At 38.9% G+C, this 21,170-nt stretch overlaps 1 protein-coding gene and 1 long non-coding RNA gene across 4 annotated transcripts in view; both read left to right on the forward strand.

Annotated features, from left to right (window-relative positions):
* Positions 1-21,170, forward strand: part of LOC120801336 (inactive dipeptidyl peptidase 10-like) — a 201,847-nt gene that overhangs the window by 50,781 nt on the left and 129,896 nt on the right. The window lies entirely within an intron of this gene.
* On the forward strand, positions 13,892-16,924 carry LOC120801337. Of its 3 annotated transcripts, none has more exons than XR_005709084.1 (4): positions 13,892-14,024; positions 14,738-14,800; positions 15,151-15,286; positions 15,971-16,924. It is a non-coding gene; the product is annotated as an uncharacterized LOC120801337 (long non-coding RNA). The 3 variants fall into 3 exon arrangements; XR_005709086.1 differs by having other exon boundaries at positions 15,167-15,286; XR_005709085.1 differs by lacking the exon at positions 14,738-14,800.

The raw sequence follows: 21,170 nt of genomic DNA on the forward strand, positions 1-21,170 counted from the left end.
ATATTGGTTGCTCCTTTTATTGCCAAAGAAACAAAAACAAGTGATGCACTCCTGAAATGATGGATTATATGGGAAGAAAACTAATTATTGTATGTACCAACAGCATGTTAAACAAACAGTAGACCAATATACTGTACTCATTTTTTACGTCTGAATCCTAATAGAAAATGTATTGTTCTTTCTTTTAAAAGTTTTCAAAAGATTATGTTTACCAGTTCCTTGTTCTACAACAGTACCAATCCTACTCAGCAATAAGTCTTATCTCCACATTTACATTACCTACTGCTGTTTGATTATCTGCTGAAAAGTATTCAACATCCACCAAGTTTGACTGTTGTAATGCTGGTGAATAGGTGCTATCATCACCAATCTGTCCCAAATATGTGGACATCATTCCCACTGCTCCATATGCTGCCTACACTCCCTTTAAATGGATTTTGCAGCCCTCACCCTACGTTTAAACAAGCCAGCGTAGCCAAATGGAGACAGTCACAACTTACTCGCTCAATGACTTTGAGAGTGTTTGCTAGATTTTGCTAGAAGCCACGGTATATTGCAATGACACTGATGACAAAGCATACACTGTTGCAATAAAGCTCCCTCAGAACTGAATTCTTTTTCCCACTTGAAAGGGTCTCTTACCCTTGTTCAATGTCGAGATGAGGCTAAATCACTTTTTCAAATGTCATCTTTTGTGTTAATTATATGTTTTTCAAATTCATTACAATGTGGGCCTCTGCTGACAACGTAAAGATTTCTTGAAAATGACATTATGGATTATAACATTACGGGTGGTTAATATTAAGTAATAAAACAAGTGGAGAAGTCTTTTTAGCATTTTGTTGTTATATTTGTTTATAGCTTTTTTAGGATTCTAGAACCAGCTGCACCAGCTGTTCATAAGTTCAAACTTAGCCTAGTTATAACGCAAGTGTTTACTAAGTCAAAAATATATTCAATATCAAATTATAGTGGGTAAACAAGCTTGTTCTTACGTAGGGCTTAAATGCTACAAAATAGTTACACCTAGTAACCACTAGATGTAATGGCTGTGTAGCTAATAATCAACCCAACAATTTGCCTGCCACAACGATCAAAATGCAACATATGGCCTGCTGCAACTAAACGAGGTAATTGAAAATGGACAGCATATTCACCATCAGTGTGTAATATGTGTCAGGCTACAACCACTTGATCTTTACAGTGATGTGGATATTTATGCACTATTTGCCCGTCAGGCATGAATAGCTAATGAGGATTACAGGCTGGCAGGTAATGCTCATGTGAACTTGTCAGTTTTTAATTGTTATTAAACTCTCTGAAGGATTTTTTCTATCTTGTTTACACGGTTGAAAGCTTCGAGATAGGCGCTGCAACAGATATACTTGTACGAGATTGACTGGTGCAACCCAATTTAGTAACTCGTTGGCTAGTAGTAGAATTTAGGACTTAGGACAAAAACTTAGGGATGGATTTTTGAAGAGCTGTTGCAGCCGAGTCCTGGTATGTTCAAAGCAGACTTTGTTGAAATCCACAGAGCATATACTGTATGTTTATGTATGTTCAACGTTTATGCTATTAGGTCAAACATCTGAGCAGGCATAGAACATAGTACTCAAATGGGTTTAGACATTGAGTGACTACACATGGAGAAAACTCATATGAAGTATACTTCACTGTCAATGGCCTTTTACATAATTTAATCTCCTTCTTACTGCTCTTCATGTTCCACCATCTCTTCTGTCCGCATGTCGTTGTCTGTTAATGCAACCTCAGCTGGTGCTTGTCTTTCATCAAAGTGAACTCTCTACACTCTCCGCCTTTGCTTGAAATCAGTTGAAAAGTATTTCTTGTACCTTGCCTCTGACTCACTTTATTAATGTTAGATTTAATACATACATAGTATACTGTATTATTTTATTTTGTATTATATTGTATTATATTATTATTATTTTATGGAATTACTTTTATAAATTAACTTAAATATTAATTTGATATAATCCAAAATAATGAATCATAAAACAACATGTTTCATGATACATGATTTCATGTTCTTTCATCAGCTCCTAGTTCATGTTATTCCAGAGCTAATGTCCATTGGGATAGACATTAAATTGGACAACACGTCCTCAAATAAACTTTTGATATGATGAATTTAATGTCTTTACATTACATTAAGATAAAAAGGTGAGGACTGCATGTAAATGAATAGATATTCAAGAGGTGAAAATGTTTTTTCACTGAGCGTCTTGTTTCATCTGTCTGCCATAATGGTCCTGTGTCATACCTCACTCCTCAGCCTGGCAACTTATGAGTCAAAACTTGATTTTTACTGGCTAAAAACAAATGAATGCTGGTTCTGAAGGGGGATGACTTCCAAACAAACACTCAGAAGTTAGCTGAGTTCACCTCTGTCCTTCTGTAACAAACTGAATGGCTTTGTTTGGTAGTTAATGCTGAAAGCACAGCAGGAACATGACACTGTACCTGGCATGACACTCCTGGATCTATGCTAATTTCTGCGGTATATCAGTGGTATCCTAGCTTACACTTTGCTGCAATGAGAGATACTATATGCCACTTTTCATGCAATATGCTCAGCAGCACTAAGTGTGAGTCAGGTAAGTACTTAAATGCACTGTAAAAAAAAAACAGCTGTAAGTATTAAAGTTTTTACGTCCCAATTAAAGCGCATGTACATTAACAGGAAAGTCATAGATACAGTATATAAAGAACCCAGGCTCTTCCCAAATGATTCATAGGATGTAATTGAAAAGGTCATTCTGTGCTAGCAAAGTCTTTGATTTCACCCTTGGTGAAGCCAGATGAAGGAGCTATTTTGGGCGTGTTTAGTGTGCTGGAGGTCAGTGGAGACCATGTGCTTTGATCCTAGAGAGAGATACAGCCCGGTTTATGAACAAGCTGGTGTGAGGGCTTTGCATCAAGGCCCCTGAAGAAAAGAGATTGAATGTAAACTTGTCTGAAGTTGTTCTTCCCCACTCATTTATGTTCCTGAAGCCTTGTCATACCACCAGACTATAAGAATTTACAGAGGCATTTGTGTTTTTATTATTATTATTTATGTTATTGTTTGCAATTCTATAGTTATTAGAGTTTGAGTATTTCTTCTCTGTACGGTGTACATATAAAGACATTCTATAAAATAGTTTTGCTTCTATTTACTGGTAACTCAGAAATCAGAGTACAGCAGCATTTCAGAAATGAAATGAAAGCCTAAGAAACACAGGCACTTGATAAACCAGAAGTGCCGTATGAGAGAACAACAAAAAAGTAGCTGCCACAGGTGTCTTCCTGTAATGGCAAGCTGATAAACAGGTTTTACTCCACTGCAAGCCAGATTGGTGGCTGCAGAAGGGTGCAACAGGGACTTATGGATGAATCTTTTAGCCATTAAATATATAACTCTTTTAACCTTTTCACACACAGATAGAAAAGCTACATGTTTAAATTCAACATGGCTTAAATCAGTTTTTTTGAATTGGGGAGAATGTATAGTATTGTTCATTATTGACAATACAAAGGGGCTCGAGGTGTGTTTAGAGACAGAACTTTGATCTGTTATTTGTCTGCTCTGTGTATCTATTAGTCACAAGCACTGTTAAGCTTCTCAAGGTTATTTGGAATTTCCTGCATGGATGGTTTTCTGATATGGGGGGCTTGATATTGTTGGCTGCCAAAGAAACATTTAACCTCAGGTGCGCTTGATTAAAAATACGTGAGCGACAACGTTGCTAACCTTGAAAGGAACAACGCCTTCAGTATCATCGGCATCGCATTGTGTCTGTCAATCACAGGCAGGTGATGGACAGTGCTGTATTTATTTTAATGACCCCATCTTATTACTGCCAGTCAAACAGGTGGAGGTAGATACGGATTCTGGTTTTAAGATGGTTTTATACTTTCCTACATTTCATTACTTTACTCCACTTTTTTTTATATACAGAGTCCTCTTTTTCTGACAGTGTATTAATCCACTTGCATTGCAGTTAATATCACATGTAACACATGCATTACTTATAAATGTTTATAATTTTGCTGTTGCCCTATTTTACATCACAATTTACAGGACAGAAGTGGGTTCAGTATCTGGCTCAAAGAAGAGAGGAAGATTTTTATGTATTACCAGTACATTCAAGTCATAGAGTTAAGCATCAGTTTTTGAGAGAAATAAGTATCTAGTGATCTTTAAAAAACCCACGCGGTCATTTAACATCAGCCGTTTTTAGGGCATTTTTCCAGAATCTTTGAAAGACTTCGATTCATAACCTGTTTCTCAGGAATGTGACACTTTTTCCTATCCAAAACAAAGATGGTAGTAATGGCATATGTCTGTTCTCGCCTGACTGAAGCCCCTGTCATCGAAGTCTTCAACTCCCAACTCGAGACGAACTTCTCATGCATCCCCTGGGAGGTTGGTGACATGGAATCCAAGTAGGCCACTTTCAGGCCCTCTATTGCTGAGGCAGCCGTTCGGAGTTTTGTTCAGAAGGTTGTAGGTGGCTGTCATGTTGTCAAACCAGAGAACCCGCTGGTGGACACCAGCAGGTTCCCAGAGAGGCAATCAAGCTGAAGAAGGAGGCCTTTTGGGCATGGTTGGACTGGGAGTCTCCTGAAGCAGCAGATGGGTATTGGAAGGCCAAAGGGGTGCAGCTGTGGCGGTCGTGGATGCAAAAACCCAGGTGTGGGAGGAGATTGGGAAAGCTATGGAGGAGGACTTTCTGATGGCCTCGAGGAAGTTCTGGCCCACCATCAGGCAACTCAGAAAGGGAAAGCTAGTGCACTGGTAATACATTTACAGAATGCATTGTATTTTTTTTTCAGTTTAGCGTGCATTGTCCCAAAAGTTCTGATTGGTAACATACCCTATTTTTTTTTTTTTTAACTTTTGTTCTCATGGCTTACTGTATGTATGTATTAATGTATTTTTCTGCCATGTCTTCTGGACTGTAGGCACACAGTCATTCATTTGAGCAGAGTCTGGCAGCTGTGAATTAGTTGTTGCTGTGCAGTGGGTGGAGAAAGAATTACATGTTAGTGTGGATACCATGAAATGGTTTATTGATTACAATGGTGCAGGGGTGATTAAAATTCATCGAAGAGGAAAGACACACAATGGCAGGTGTGGCAATAACATGCTCACCCTGACCTTCCAGATGGTACATAAACTGTACATTTTAATCAATTGTTGTCCAGTGCTGCTCATCTGTCAGCCACAGCATGCTGGCTCTTATAGTACCTGACAATGACAGAGATCGACACTGAGTGCGTGTGTATGGATGCATGTGCTCTTTATTTACTCGTGTATGTGTGGATGGGTGCAAACATGTTGGGAGAATCCTAACATGCAGAGATAAGACCAACTAATACCTCTCTATTACTGTGGTGTGGCCCATCATCAATAACTTTACATTTGGATTTAGATGTCAGATGCTGCAGGGGTATGGCTTCTTGTCAAGCTCAGCCAATCAAAAACTGCTTTTTTATGCAATTAAGCTGCTATTATTAAAATGACTTATTAGGTGGTTTGCATTTCATATCTCTTTATCGCAGTCTATTAATGTGATATTAATACTGATTTCATGCTCACTTTCATTTCATACTGTAAAACATCATGGAGGGCAGGGGGTATCATTTTGGTACTGACTGGAGGCAACAAACTGTCCGTCATCTATTTACCAATAAAATTTTTGTCCAGGGTTGGTGTCTGTGTCTTGTAAACATTAATATGAGCCTCACATGAGCAACATGCCAACCTTAACTGTTTGGTCGTAGACACCGCTGGTAGCCGACTTTATTTGTAGCTAACGTAAAGTTAGCAAGGACGCTAACATGATGCTCAACACATCAGCTGGTTTACCTGAAGACTTAAAATCCACGTACAGTCAGTCACAATACAGCTTGTTGGAGTAGTAGTCTCCTCATTGCTCGACACTGATCTTCTGTTTGGATCTGTTGTTTCTTGTTCATCTCTTCAGTGGAGTGGAAACAAGGTTTTTTTAAAATCTTTATTTCAAACTTTCAACATACACAGTTTCAAAAAAGAGACATCCGAATCACACTCATACGGATGAAACATTGAGGAAACAAAACAAAGTGTGACAGCAGAAACGGCTGATCGGTATTGTTAGATAAATGTTCGCTACCTACATTATGGAAACACGGCTACTGGCTCATTGACATGCCTATTTTTATTCATTGATTAACTTCATACTAAGTGCACTAAATAGAAAAAAACCTAAATCAAATCAGTATTTACTGTGACCACCCTTTGCCTTTAAAACAACACCAGTTCTCATCAGTACACTGGTACTCAGTTTTCGAGGTACTTGGCAGGTAGGTTGTTCCAAGCATCTTGGAGAACTTGACTGTCTCAGTGTCTTCTGTCTCTTCATGTGATCCCAAACTGCCTCCATGATGTTGAGATCAGGGTTCTGTAGGGGCCAGCCCATCTGTTGCAGGCCTTCTTGCTTTTTTTTTTTCTTGTTTACATTGTAGAGGGAGCAACAGAATGCTGCGGAGTTAAGTATTGTTGCCTCACAGCAAATCGCTTCTCTTTGTGGAGCTTGAATGTTCTGCGTGTGTTCCCTCTGGGTGCTCCAATTGCCCCCATAGTGCAAAGACATGCAGATTACGTAAACAGGTGACTCTACATTACTCAGCAGTGTGAACGATTGTCTGTCTGATATGCAGGTGGCTTGTCCAGAGTGTACCCTTTTCCTCACCCAATGTGTGCTGGGATTGATTCTGCCAAGAGGACAGCCAAGGCTCTGATCAGCAACCAAAAACAGATTTAGATTTTGTTAGACAAGACATAAGCACATGCTATATCATTATTTACATTAAATACAGACTTAGATTAATCTTTTGGAACTTTTGAAAGAGTAAAGCAGCTTTCCTGTGAATTCTGAATGACTCTGAACTAAACTTTTCATCTGACTCTTTACATCTAGCTCAGCAAATTAAATAATTTATGTTTTTCCATGCCAGAATGCAATATATAATGTAACAATGTTAACTGACAAAAAGATACTTATGAAACCAGCCATCACTGCATCATTCTGTATGATGCATAGTTTTCCTTAGCAGTAGACAAAGGAGAGATTTATTGTTCAGTCTGCTAAGCTTTAAATAAACAATGACTGTGTTCACAAAAAGTGACATATATTTTGCATCTTCTCTTAGGCTGCCGCCTTCTCGAATTCTTCTCTGGTCAAGGTCAAACACAGTGACTCAGATGAGCAGAAATTGATCAGTCTCTATTTGTTGTATTTACCGTGATGCCTTTCAACAATTTGGTTGTCATAGATCAATCTGTCTGCACCCCAGCTGAGGTCGTAGCATTTAGGAATGCCACTAAATTGTGGCCAAATGGATCTGAAATCGATATTGATCTCCTGGTTTGCCCAATAGTGGACATTATTCATACAATAAGAAAGTAGAAAATACAGAAGGTGAGCAAAGGTTAGTTATGCTAGTTCAGTGTGTACTTTATTGTGGTTTTTTCTATACAAAGAAAAATCTGACTGTTGAACTCAATGATATGCTGTAAAACAAAACAAAAAAAAGATACAAAATATTCACAAACACAGACACACAATTATTTTTGCCATGTACTGTAGGAGGACAGTGCATTATATCCATTCCCTGGAGATTTGAGACTTTATACTTGATCAGGTATGATGGCACTGAAATTCCAAATCTTATTTTCAAGAGAGACCTGACCACGACAGCCCCATCAACAACATTTAGTTACAGACAGACTACTATTTGGCCTATCCTCATTGATATAAATTGGGTGGACAAAATAATAGAAACGCCTGTCCATATAACACAATACAATAACACAACTGCAGCCTCCAAAATTAGCATACACTTGAATCAACACCTCTCTGAGGATGCTCGGACTAACTTAGTTGATGTTTACTGAATGTTTACTTTGAGTCACCTCTTAACTGACACCATGTCAAAGAAGTCATCGGTGTGGCTGCATTTTGTTAAAACTGATGACCAAAAAGTAAAGTGTAAACTCTGCAAATCAACAGTTTGTATATCAAAGCTCAAGAACCAACATGAAAATGGCAGGCTACTTTGTCTGCAGTAGGATGCTCCGTCAGCTTTCATGTTTAATGCTTGAGGCTTTGAGTGTGACCATATGTGAAGTGACATATTTCAATATGTTATGCTGCTAATACTAGCTTTTTATGTTTGTTTCTATTTCATTTAGGCTAATAAGGCTACCAAGTAGAGTGCACTCAGAGCTCTGTGGCTGATTTAATTCATCTAGAGATAATGTGCAGGTGTTTTTTCTTCCTGCGACCAATCAATTGGTTGAAGAGTAGGTACAATTTCAGTCAAGCAAGATTTTCTTTTGTTGACTGCAACCCTATATTGATGGGCACATGTGTTGTGTTTGATGACAACAAATGGGCCCACGATGACAATGATGACAATTTTTTAACTTATGATGGTTAAAAAAGGAAGTACTTGGTTAGGTTTCGTAAAGATCTGTGGTCTCCCACATCAGTTGCTAACAACAACATCACACCTCTGCACTTGATGACAGGAGTCATAATTCAAACAGCTGCTAGAGTTCTTAATCAGGTTAATGTAAACATAGGTCATTTTAGGCATTTGTACAAATGACAAATACTGTTGTGTCATCCTCCAGTTGAAAGTTAACAGATTTTTGTCCCCAAAACATGATCACCTAGGGCAGACTTTAAGGCAAGGTAGCTCCTTAACTTGGGATAACTAATACATATAGATATAGTATCATGTTTAGATGTAATAAAATGTAAATAATATGACAGTTTGCTTTTATTGTAACTTATATATGATTTTTAATACACAAACAAGCCCAAGTTTGACACATGAGCGAGAGTTTCATATAAAATGCCAAAGGCACACACGTATAAAAACACACATACCCAGCTATACAGGTTGTTCCTTAATTGAAAACTAAAACTAAAACACTATTTTTCTATTTAAAAGTAAGTAAGTAAAAATAAGAGAGAGTCATGACTACTTAAGTGTCCTTTGCATGGAGGTTAAAACATTTGACATACACAGAACAGAATGCAGTGGCTTCCTGTGGAGACAATCTTTGGCCTTGTAGAATGAACTGGTCCTTAAAACCCGGACTCTTTAAGCGAGACTTACCAGAAATAGCTTATAATTAAGGGATCCATTTTAAACAGAATGGCTTCACCGTGCAGCAAGACGAAGTCATTGTCCCCTTAGCCTCATGTATTAACAATGAAAGCTATCTGACTGATAGGAGTGGAATGGGTGGCATTCTGAAGAATGAAATATCCACACCATTTCTGTAATTGTCTGCTGAAGATTTCTCTCTGTACTCACAGACTGGCCAAAAATGCTCTATGGGATGTAAATGCAGAGTCTCTTCAAGCACATACTCACGGCTGATGGCAGCACAGTATCAAACTGTGACAATGGGAGAAGTAATGGTAACTCACAAGATGTGCTTTGAAGTTTCTTCTTTCTTTTTCAGTAAAACCTTCTGGTTGTATGTTCCATCGAGCCAGTCCACTCAGTCAACCTCTTGCAACTTGCTATACTGTACTCACTTGGAAATGAGCATTAAAATATTTTTTTAAAAAGCATGTTTTAGCAATGTGACATTATAGTTGGTGGGAATATCATTTTCTCCATTGGAGTTTTGTAGATTCACATTTTACATACTGCATGCACTGCAAAAATCTTAATCTTACCAGGTTAATTTTTGTCTATTATTATCATTATTGTTATTATTATTATTGTTATTATTTTAAAAGTGATATTTTTTTAAAATGACTTCATAAATCTGCTAGTGTGGTGAGATAAGGTCAACCTGATCAAGTGGATTCATGAATTTTCTAAAATAAGGTGAAGTTTTGTCTCGATTTTTCAAGCAGCAACCCCATGTTCTGTCCTCTTTCAAGATTCTCACACTTAGTCCGAAAAAGTTATTGAAACAAATTGATTTCTAAGGGAATCAGGTTGAAATCATCTAATTAGCTAGGAAGATATAATAATTTATTAGAAAAAAAAAAAACTTTCAGGCCTCGGTAGATAATTGATAATGACTTATAAAAGATGGAGACATTTTTTTGCACATAATATTTGCAAACATAATATAATCATCTTGTAAAGTTGTTACCGTCAGCTCCACCTTCACCTGCTGACATTAAAATGTTGCTTATCTGTTAATGCATAGCTGATAATAATCCAATAATATGTTATATTCTAAAGCACTATGAAATGATACTTTAAGTACGTTTTGGTGATAATTTTTCTGCACTTTACATGAGTAAAATTTGAATGCATGACTTTTACTTGTAATGGAGTGGTTCCACACAGTGATATTGATACTTTTACTTAAGTAAAGGAGGTGAATACTTCCAACACTGGTTTAAACAAGCATTGAAAGAAAATTGACTCAGATTCTTCCAATTTCTTCTGTCAGATTTACATTAAAATTTAATCTGCTAACTAATTACTTCATGCTAAAATGAGATCAGAATAATAAAAACCCAAATAAAATTGTGCCTGTTTAGTCTGTTTCCTCTGGAAGCAAATGCATCTGAAAATAAATGAACAATCCACTTATTGCTGATGTTTCCAAGCCATTACCATATGTCCCAGTTTGCTTGTGTTTCTCCCTTTGGTCAAACGGAAATTACACCATGATAAATAGTGTCTCCTTGGCACAATATTAAGCGTGTCCTTTGCTCTAATAGTGAGATCTCAAGTGGTGAATGCCCCCGCAGTGATTGACTGTCTGGGCTCCAAACCGCTTACCATCCATCCACATCCTGAAATGTGGTTTGGCTGAACGTCTTTCAGTTATAATGCCAAGTTATGGTGCAGCAAAGTCGATAAAGCAGAAACCAGTGGTCACCTCTATGTCAGCTTTATGTAGGAATTTAAATTTATAGAAGAGAGCTTTTTTGCATAGACAGAACGGACAGGTTCTACCATGCTATACACATATTCTCATACCATAGGCAGAAGTGCAAAGGCAAAGTGTAAGACAAAACATCTCTGAACAAAATATAGAGGACACACAGTAAAAAATTCCATTAAGGTGGTCACCCAAGCTCCATGATATGTGATAAGACTGAGATGGGGCATTGTGTCCCGCAAGGTGATGAACCAGAGCACCAATATACTTGTAATACTGTACAGAATAGAATGTAACCACACACTACAAAACATCCGCCGACTGGATGCGATGACCAACAAAACCACTGGACACTGACAGTGGTCCCACAGGGCTAATAATGGCTCTGTCTCTGCACCCCTTGGCTTAAAAATATAATGTCTGTGCACCGGGGCAATGCTGAAGCTTGTGTTGCCAAACTCCAGCGTGCCATTATCACTGTTTCCAGAGAGGCAGCGAGGCGGTGACATTTAGCAGGGTGTCAAACTCGCTGGAGTCCTCCATCAAACAGCAGCGACCGGAATAAAGGCTCTGTCAGAAATACTGACGGCTGTAATATTTCACCTGGCCCTGGAAGCTATTCCATCAGCCAAAACACAGACGGCCCCCCTCGTAAGAATATATATTAATATTTTTGGGTTATTGCCTACACAGTTGTTGTCATTGCTGGGCTAATGGGGAGAATGTTAGGAGAGCAATTTTCTTTTATGCTGCCTCAGAAGATATTTGGAGAACATTTTCCAGGGTAGAATAGATATATGTTTTCTCATAAAGTCAAATATTTTTGTTGTCCATTTTTATTCATTATACTTCATCTGGTAAAGTATTTTCAGTTTTGGCTAAGTTTGTCTGGAGAGAGATGAAAGTGTGATTCCACATTCTGTTGTGGATGTGCTGTTTTGTAGTTGCATGGCTAAGAACAGTGTAGAAGGAATTTTCACATAGTTTATAGCATCTGCTGTAACACCCTCTACATTGTCTTTGCAGGGGCCTGCAGGCTTATGGTTGACAAACCAGATCAGCAGTGGGCAAAAGACCACAACAAAGGAATACGGTTAAAAATGGAATTTAATATTTCTCATATAAAATGGTCTAAAACATAAGGGTGATAATGGGAACTGGTGGCATTGATGATATCTCCACTGATCAAAAGCAGGGGGAACAGTCAGTGTCTTTGATCAGGTAAGGGAAGAAAAAAAGTCCAAGGACTCACTATCAGTCCAAATGGAGGAGGCTAGAGGTCCACTGTGCCTCAGGTTGCTTGCTTCTTCTTCAGTCAGTACACAACATTATAGGTCGTCAGATGGTAGTTCTCTGCGAGCCACCAATGTTGACCTATGTGTTGCTGCTAAATAGCCCACAGAGTGGAGGCAACACCCACACACACCTGGGGCTAGTTCAGCCCCAACAAAACATAGCAAAACGTTTATTCAGATGGAAACTGTGGTGCACTGAACACCGTGCTGTGTTACATGTGTGCACTGCCTTTTATATACAGCGGGGTTTATATATGTGTCTGCTGATTGAGTAACACCTCTGACACAACCTCCAAATGACAGAAAATGTATCTCACAGCCTGTTGCACACTGTTTCAAGGAAACATGTCGTTCCACCCAAAAACTGTAGCAAAACGGTGGAGACCATTTTCAGATTGACGCTGCAGTCAACACACACACACACACACACACACACACACACACACACACACACACACACACACACACACACACACACACACACACACACACACACACAATAAACATCAATTAGCGGTTGGGCGATGATACAGGTCTACCCTTTTAAAGGACGTGCACCTCAGTCATCACCTGCTCTAATTTTTGGTTTGAATATCACCTTTCAAAATATTGAGCTGCAATGCTGGAGAACTCACAGAGGCAGTGTGAGAATAGTTTCGTGGCAGGAGGTAGATGTGACAGTTAATGTCATGGATCATTTTTAATTGATGTCACAGGCGCCGTACTCAGTGTCACTTATCAGTTATCAAGTCCTACCACTTGAAATTGTAGCCATTCATTTTTCTTAATATATATTGACTGTCCATTTGTCCATTGTAGTGAGAGTGAGTAATTGCAATGCAGCAAACATGTCTGCGTGCAATGCCACTGGCTCACCACTGAAACTGTAAGTACACAATATCGACTGTGTACATCAATACTAATGCATGCAACATGCATGCTACCAATCCGTCAGTGCTCTGTCAATATTGGTAGCTCCATGGATCCCTCTGCCATCAAAATGCAATGAAGGCTGAAACCATAATGCATAATTTAAAACGGTCATGCTGATGGCAGGCTAATGGCTGCTGACCTGACACTGATTGAATGGACCAGGGGAATACTATAGCTTATTCATATATCACTTCCCCTTTGTGTGACATTATAAAATGTCAATACAAATTTATTTGTATCGAGACTTTAGACAATAAGGCAATTCAAAGTGCTTTAAGAAGATTTTAAAATGAAATTAAAATAGACATTAAAGGTACCCTATGCAGTTCTTAACTTGACTACTAAGAGCACTATGGAGCAATGTGTTTACAAGGTCTCCATTTCGTTTGTTTATTGCACGTGTTCAAGAGTGGTCACGATACTCATGTTGTTCAACATTTCACACATCCCTTCTGCAAGTGTCACAGTATTCAGCTAATTGACAGTTGATGTTGGTAACGTGCCAAGAAACGGGGCAATGCACCAAAAAAGGCAAGGAAAAATAGGACTGAATGTCACCATCTGCCCCTGGAGTGACTTAATTTGGACTCTGTGCTTCCTGTTTTATTTTGAAATTTATTACCTCAAGTGTCCATTTGTGGTTTTGCTTTCTGCCCAAGTGTGTTTCCCACCTTTCTGATTGCCTGCCCCTCCAAATAGTTTCACCTGTTTCCAATTATCCTTGCTCCCTTGTCCCCCTCAATACTTCGTCAGTTCATCTGTGCATGTTTCTAGTGTTCATGGTATTTCTGGTTTCCCCTGTTTCCCTGTTACTGGATCACATGCTTTGGGGTTCCTGTTTCTGTTGGTCAGCTCATCTAACCCATCAGCATGTAAGCCAGTTTTGTTCATTTTTTAAAGTAACTTCATTGCCCTTACATGCCTTTGTGTGTGTGTCTGCACTTGTGGTCTGAAATCTTTAAACTTTAACACGGCAAGCTAGTAAACATGGATCATGTTAAATAGATACAATAGATATTTGTATATTGAATTAAATATTTAAAAAGCTGTCTATGCAAATATTTAATGAGAAGGAAATGCACTCAACATGTGTGTTTAAACCTCAAGCATACACACGTTTTGGTGAGAAATGCTGAATGTAAACATAATTTTGTTTGTTCACAAGAAACACTCCACAGGGCACCTTACATTTGAATTTTTCAAATCTACATGTATCTTAATATATTCCTAACATTCATAAAACACTGAATGTATGCTGAAAGTTATTAATCTATGTAATCACTTCTACCGTCCATATTGACCATGAAGAAATAACTATACAGCATGACAAATGCTGAGCAACATGCACAATCCTTGTTTAATGGTTAACAATGCACTCTGAAGTTCAGTTTGAACTAATTAGAGATCAAGCAAATACTGTATGTCTCTACTAGGATGATGATACCCACTCGATCTGGCTAGCTTAAACTGAAGAAATCTCATATTAGCTTCAAATGAACTTGAATGATTGTGTGTGTGTGTGTGTGTGTGTGTGTGTGTGTGTGTGTGTGTGTGTGTGTGTGTGTGTGTGTTCTTTTCCCCACAGGGATTGTGTATTTTTGTCCCCCATGTTTTACAGTCTTGTTGCTCCACAGGCAACTGCGTAATGGTAAGTATGGACAAGAGAAATGATTAGTTGTCAGTAACTCTCAGATGAACCCTTTCAACCCAAATATGGCCATAGGTGAAGATTACTAGATTGCTTGGGAGCCTTTCCACCTACAGGTAATTGTTGGCAACCGTGAGAGGGCCATTCTGCATAATGAGCACAGGTAGCCTACTTTTTTGTTGCCAATACTTAGTAACATCTTGAAAGCAGGCCTTACTACAGTATGTAGTACAGTATGTTGTAAGTATATTTACATTGTGTTATCGCTACTTTTTACTTAGTCACCCTCTACTCAAAAATGTGTGTTGCCTATTGTTACTTCACTTGGATGTTTGACCTTCACTGTGCAGAATGACGTATTTGCAGACTCTGACGCTGGAGAATCTTTCGCTATGACATCACCGCTGATATCGCTTGAGGACATTTATCAGATTTCTCACAGCTCCCACTGGAGCAACAAAAGGCTTTCTTCCCCCATCTGCTATAGTAAGAGTTTCCCTTTTTACGATATCAAGCACCGGCTTTAGCAGGGTGACTCTAACATGCCTAGAAACATAACTAAAATCAGCTATTTGCCCGTGATACAACGATAGTTGCTGTGGTTTGACTTAAAAAAAAAAAAAAAGCAGAAATAGAATCCAGGTAATCATTAGTCATTCCTAACTGATTTTTTTTTTTCACCCCCCCCCCCCACACACACACACACACACACACACACACTCACACACACAGGACTGTTGTTAATCAGCACCTCTCATCCATCAAACCAGAAGCCTGGCAGAGTATTACTATACCGGCTGCCTTTACTAATTAAAGAGCTTCAGTCATTGAACTTTCTATTTTCACCTGAGCTCTTCATATTTGGCACTGGCATGAGTTAAAGGGTAAAAATGAGATAACATACAGCTGTCAAAGCTGCTACACCGTTCTTTCAAAGTGTGTGACACAGTAATGAGGTCAGGAGCTTCTGTGTACTCGTGATGGCTGATACGTGAGGAAAGCTGTGCTTATTAGTGGCTGTTGTCTGTTTGTCCTTATTTCTCTGAGATGATGAGGGAGGCAGAGAGTAGAGGTGTGTGTTTCTACAGTATGTCGTGAATGTCTGGGTGCTGCCTTGTAAAGGCGCGGCGTGACATTTCTGACTATGCTCACCTTGTTTCCACTGCACAGATAAATGAAGGATAGGCAGGGTCAGCATGTGAAGAGCTGCTGTCAGCTGACTGGCTCATACATCTTCCCAATCACCTGACTGATTCACGCTGATGCAGTGTGAAGATTTGCAGGCAGCACGCGGAGCGGGAGAGACTATCCCCAGCTTACGAGGAGAATTGCATTACAAAAAGCTTAATTCAATTCCATCACTGATGTGTCCTAGGACAAAGGTCCGCAGGATAACAAGTCATTGATCCTCCCAAGAGCACAGAGATGAAGCTCATTCTTTACAAATTTGGTCTGAGAGATGGTGTATTGTTTGCCAGGAGAATACAAACTCATCCACAAGCGCACAGTTCATTAAATGTGTGAAATCCTACACTGCTTTTAAAAAATACTATCCGCAAGACTTACACACTGCATATAAAGTGGTACATTGTGCGGTCAATAAGTGGGTGAGTGCATGTGTGTGAGTGCGCATAACATAAACATAATTCCCTTTGCCCTTGTTTGTCTTTTCATCATATAGGCTCATTGGTTAAATTGTCAAGAGCCTCAGTCTCCTGAGCTATCAAAGCATGCTGTGCTTTTTAGGGCAAGGGCACCTTTATCAGGATTTGTATTCTTCATTGGAAGAGATTGGCAAAATCGCATGACATCACTGAGGTGCTTTTGTCCTCTACTGGTCTCCACTAACTCGACACCATCTCATGTGACATGTCTAGAGTAGTACATGAGACAGTTGTCTATGGTGCTAGACGGTTACTGAGAAAAAGAATGAAATGAAACAACCAAAGGGGGGGGGGTCTTGTCTCAATTAGCCATTCCAATTCAGCTAGTTCTGTGAGAAATAGCAGAAAAAGTGCTATTGACGATACCTAAGTTTGAAAACGATGATGTAAATTTGGTTTTTACATTTGAATTTGTAGTTTGACAAAGTTTTATCTCATATTAAATGAAAAATGAAGTGAATAATTGGGAATGGCAGTTTTCCTTTGCATTTGAATATTGGCAGGATTTGTCTTGGCTTGTTTTCTGAATAACTTCAAAACAGTTTGTTGTTTGAGACCAAAGATTATATTTTCTCTTGATATAAGAGTAAAACGCCAATGAGCACAACTTGAATATTTACACCAGTTCTTGTATCTTGTTTTACTGACTTCTGTACGTTTTTCTTTGGTACCTGTTTCTTTACTGTGTACAGCGTAGCACTGAAAGAATGTTATGATGGTCACCTGTATTCTGAGTATTGTAAACAAATGACAGTAAATTCTACTTTGACCTCGACCTTTCATTAACTAGTAAAATGTTGAACCAGTGTATCGTTACAGAAAATTAAACTTGGTGCATAATACTGGTTCAGGGGCATGGGAGATTATTGAAATTTCTGCTAAATTGTTACTGCATGGGCCTGAATAGAACTTCACAACATTAAATGTTGTCTTTGAAAGAAGAGAGTATCATTGTAACCTGGTCTGCTACAGTGTTGAATTATAGGTTGTTTTTAGCCTTACAATTGCTAGGCTACGAATGTTTTCAAGTCCGTTTATAGTGAGTCTTTCTTAGTCCTAAAACTGTCATTAGTCCAGTTAAAACTACAGGAGTTTCTGAAGGCTGGTATAACGTGTTTTGCTGCCACGTAGGTAATAAATTCATGACGACTGAAAAAGATTTCGATGTCTTTACTGCAGAAAAGAACCAGGGAGAAAATCTTTTAAACAGCCAAGTATTATGGTTGCCACAGATGGTGACCTCAGAGAAAATAATTTTGAACACTTCAAAAAATACAAAGAGTGTATGAGTCTGTGTGGATAGCCAAGATACACAAATGTTTTATGTATTATTGTATTCACTTATACGAGAGAAATGCAAACATCAGGACACTCTTCTCGGATTAATGGTATCTAAATATACAGATATGAACTAGACTCTTGCCACATTTGTCTACTCGGCACTCTTTACATTATACTGTGATTTGTTCACACGTTTTCAACACAAACCTTTGGAGAAAATTCAAAACAGTGGGTTTCTGCTAATTTTATTTACTTTTTATTCAACCTGTTATCCAGCACTGGGTTTGTCTTCAAAGGTGTTTCTGTGATCTCACAAGTTTACTTTCTTCAAACTTACAATATGTTTGCCTGGAGCGAAACAAATGTTTAAATCCAACATTTCTACAACTTCCGCCGCTCCGCTCTTATTCTTCAGTGGAATCTACCTAAACTACACTTTCAAGTATCGAGTCTGATCACTGTGCTGCCAATAATGAGTAAAGTGCTTCGATCATTCCAAAAATTGCCTTGGAACATAATCCAGCGAGTGATTACATTTCCTGCAAAATGCGTTTGCTGTTGGGTTGGACAGGGTTGGAAGATGAAGCAGGCACCTGTTTCTTTACCAGAGTGTCAGCATTTTCCATTAAAAACGTCAAATCTAGACTGAATTAAACATTAAAAATAATTTCAGAAATATAAATATTATGGCGCTCCGGTGGTATTTAATGGTATATGGTTATGGATTATTGTATGATAAATAAACCGGTGCATTGTTACACACAGAAAACATAATAATCGTAATTTCTTCAAGATGTCCAAAATGAATTCAACTTTAAAGACACATTATCTGCTCCTGGCAGTATATTTGAGTGGCTGTATTCATACAGTGGCAAAAATGAAAGGACTGGGGAAGGAGTCAAGACAGTCAGACTAAAACTTTTTAAGTTGAAATGCTTGTAAAAATGAGGTACCCCTATATATTTTCATCTTCACTATATGATTATCCTAGCGGAGGCCAGTAACATTTGCATATAAATATCAGTTGACCCTGTGATTACTTTCTGCGGTGGCACAGATGAAAATGAAGAGACTGCATAAATCAAAGCTCAGTTTTGGGAAGGGGAAGAGATACAGGACAAGAGGAGGAGACAGAGAAACAGAGAGAGAGCAGGTGCTGCCCACTGTGCCCAGGAGAGAATTAGCATTATGCCCTGGTGCTGCTCAACACAAACAAAAACTGACCTGATCACATTCAAACAATGTAGGCCTAATTACCAAAGAGATATAAATTCTTTGGTAATTACAGTGGAACTTATAGCCTCAATTAAATAACAGCACAAACCAAGCATAATTAGTGTCATAATATACTACTGTTTGAATATATTATTGTATAAAACACATTTTGCTTATGTTTATGTACTGTTTGAGACACATTTCTATAATTCAAATCCAAAAGGATGGCAACTCAAACACAAAGATGAAATAAAGGAAGTTTACCTAAATTATTTTTAATACACACAGGGGAGACAAGTGAGGAGTCACAGAAAAAGGGACAGGCAGTGAATAAAGAGGGAGAGAGAGGACAAAGAGTAGAGGATGGAGAGAGTAATGAACAGTATAGTGTGGGGTGAACTTCCCTTTACTTGAACAATTAAATTAAACGTCAACATTAATTTTCAGAAGTTTCATGATAATTATGGTGTTGTCTGTATTTTCAGATTGTAGCTTTTGGACCTCTGTATTTTTAAAATCTTGCATATGGCCATGGTTTTAGACAACAGGAAGATTCCTCTGAGAAAAGCTGTCTGTGGGATTCCTAAATTGTCAGTGCGCAGCAATAGGCAGAGATCTGTGTTTGAAGGGGATTAAGTAGTGGATGTGATTGGCGATGATTGTCACAACCTCTAACACGCCCACCTACAATTTATGATTGTCTTCTTTCCAATCCCAACCCGTTTCCAAGTGGGCTGCAGATTCACCGGGCACGCCTGGGAACAAAAAAACCAAAGTGTTCTTGGCACGCCCATGTCACGCAGGGCAGGGTGCTGTTGGCTGTGCTCTGTGCTTTGCTTTGCTGATGGGTTCACGAAATTCGGGCCCTTTTATCTTTCCGAGCTGACAGTAGACAAATATGGGATCATGAAAATGCCTCGCCTCTGACCATACAACCTGCTCCTGAATAACAGGTAAAGAAATAACATTTTTACTACTCCCCCAAGGTTTGCGAACAGAACGCTTTGTGACCAAAACACGGTAACCTACGAAGTGCTGACATCACACATGGGGCTAGCAGGACTCACATCACAATCAGCTGAAGTGCACTAGTCCAGTTCTGGGTTCATATGTTGGCTTCAACCTAGTCTGAGTTCTAATAAATGAAATCGATTCTCACAGCCTAGCCCAATTTGGCAGCTACATTATATGGACCATTCACTGTATATGTGATCCTTTTGTGCCAGAGCTCAGCTGTGTGCTTCACTAGGTAATGAACTGATGCGGAAATTTCAAACAGTTTACCTTTTCATTATTTCTGCACACATTTAAGCCAAATCCCTCTGTTGTTGTCCCCAGATGTACATTACGTACACTCCTGTACCATATGCCTGAAGCCACTAGTCCAAAACACACTGGTGTGTGACATGCATCAAGGCAGAACTCTATCATTTTCTCTATAAACCCATATTCAGTGTTGGCAAGATGCACGGGGCAGGTAGACAGAACATGAATTTTTCTATTTTCCAGCACCGATGTCCTGGAAAAGAAGCAGTGTCCTTCCCTCACTTGGCACATACTAGCTATTGTTCCTTCACTTCTTTGGCTTGTCAGGTGAGAGTACTCCTTAGTACTCTATTGTAATAGAAAAAGGAAGAGAAACTCTCTGATGAGGGAGAAAAATACGTTGGCCCTTTTTGACCTGTAATCTTGGCAATAGTAATGTAATTTTAAAAAGACATTTCCTGGTAAGGTAATGGAGTACAGGTTTGCTCTTCAGCTGAGGGATTGGGGGAATACACAAAACTGTTGTGAATCCAGTACAGCATCCTGAAGTCAATGTATACATTACTTATATGAAAAACATGCTATGTGGGTAGCGCTGAGCTACTGTGCTTCCTGTTTGTGTTTGTGGCATCAAATGATGCACATTGTTTGATGCACTGTTGCAGCAGTGCAGCATTGTTCTCTGTATGTGTGCATTGTACCACTTGTCATGAGCAGGTGGTGAAGTAACCATGCATTGGCTGCATTACGCTAACACTGTCCCAGCTCATTTATAAACAAATCAGGTTTGCTGAGCGTTAGGTCCCGGGGTGATTTCCTGCGGCAGTGGAAGAACATCTCAATACCTTTGGGCAACTGCCCACTTGAACGGCATATATTTAATGCACTGCTCAATACAGTTCAAACACAAACACACTTGACATAAGTTACGGTAATCAGTACTA

The sequence above is a fragment of the Xiphias gladius genome, chromosome 16, assembly GCF_016859285.1.
Source record: "Xiphias gladius isolate SHS-SW01 ecotype Sanya breed wild chromosome 16, ASM1685928v1, whole genome shotgun sequence".
In the NCBI taxonomy this organism is placed as follows: Eukaryota; Metazoa; Chordata; class Actinopteri; order Istiophoriformes; family Xiphiidae; genus Xiphias; species Xiphias gladius.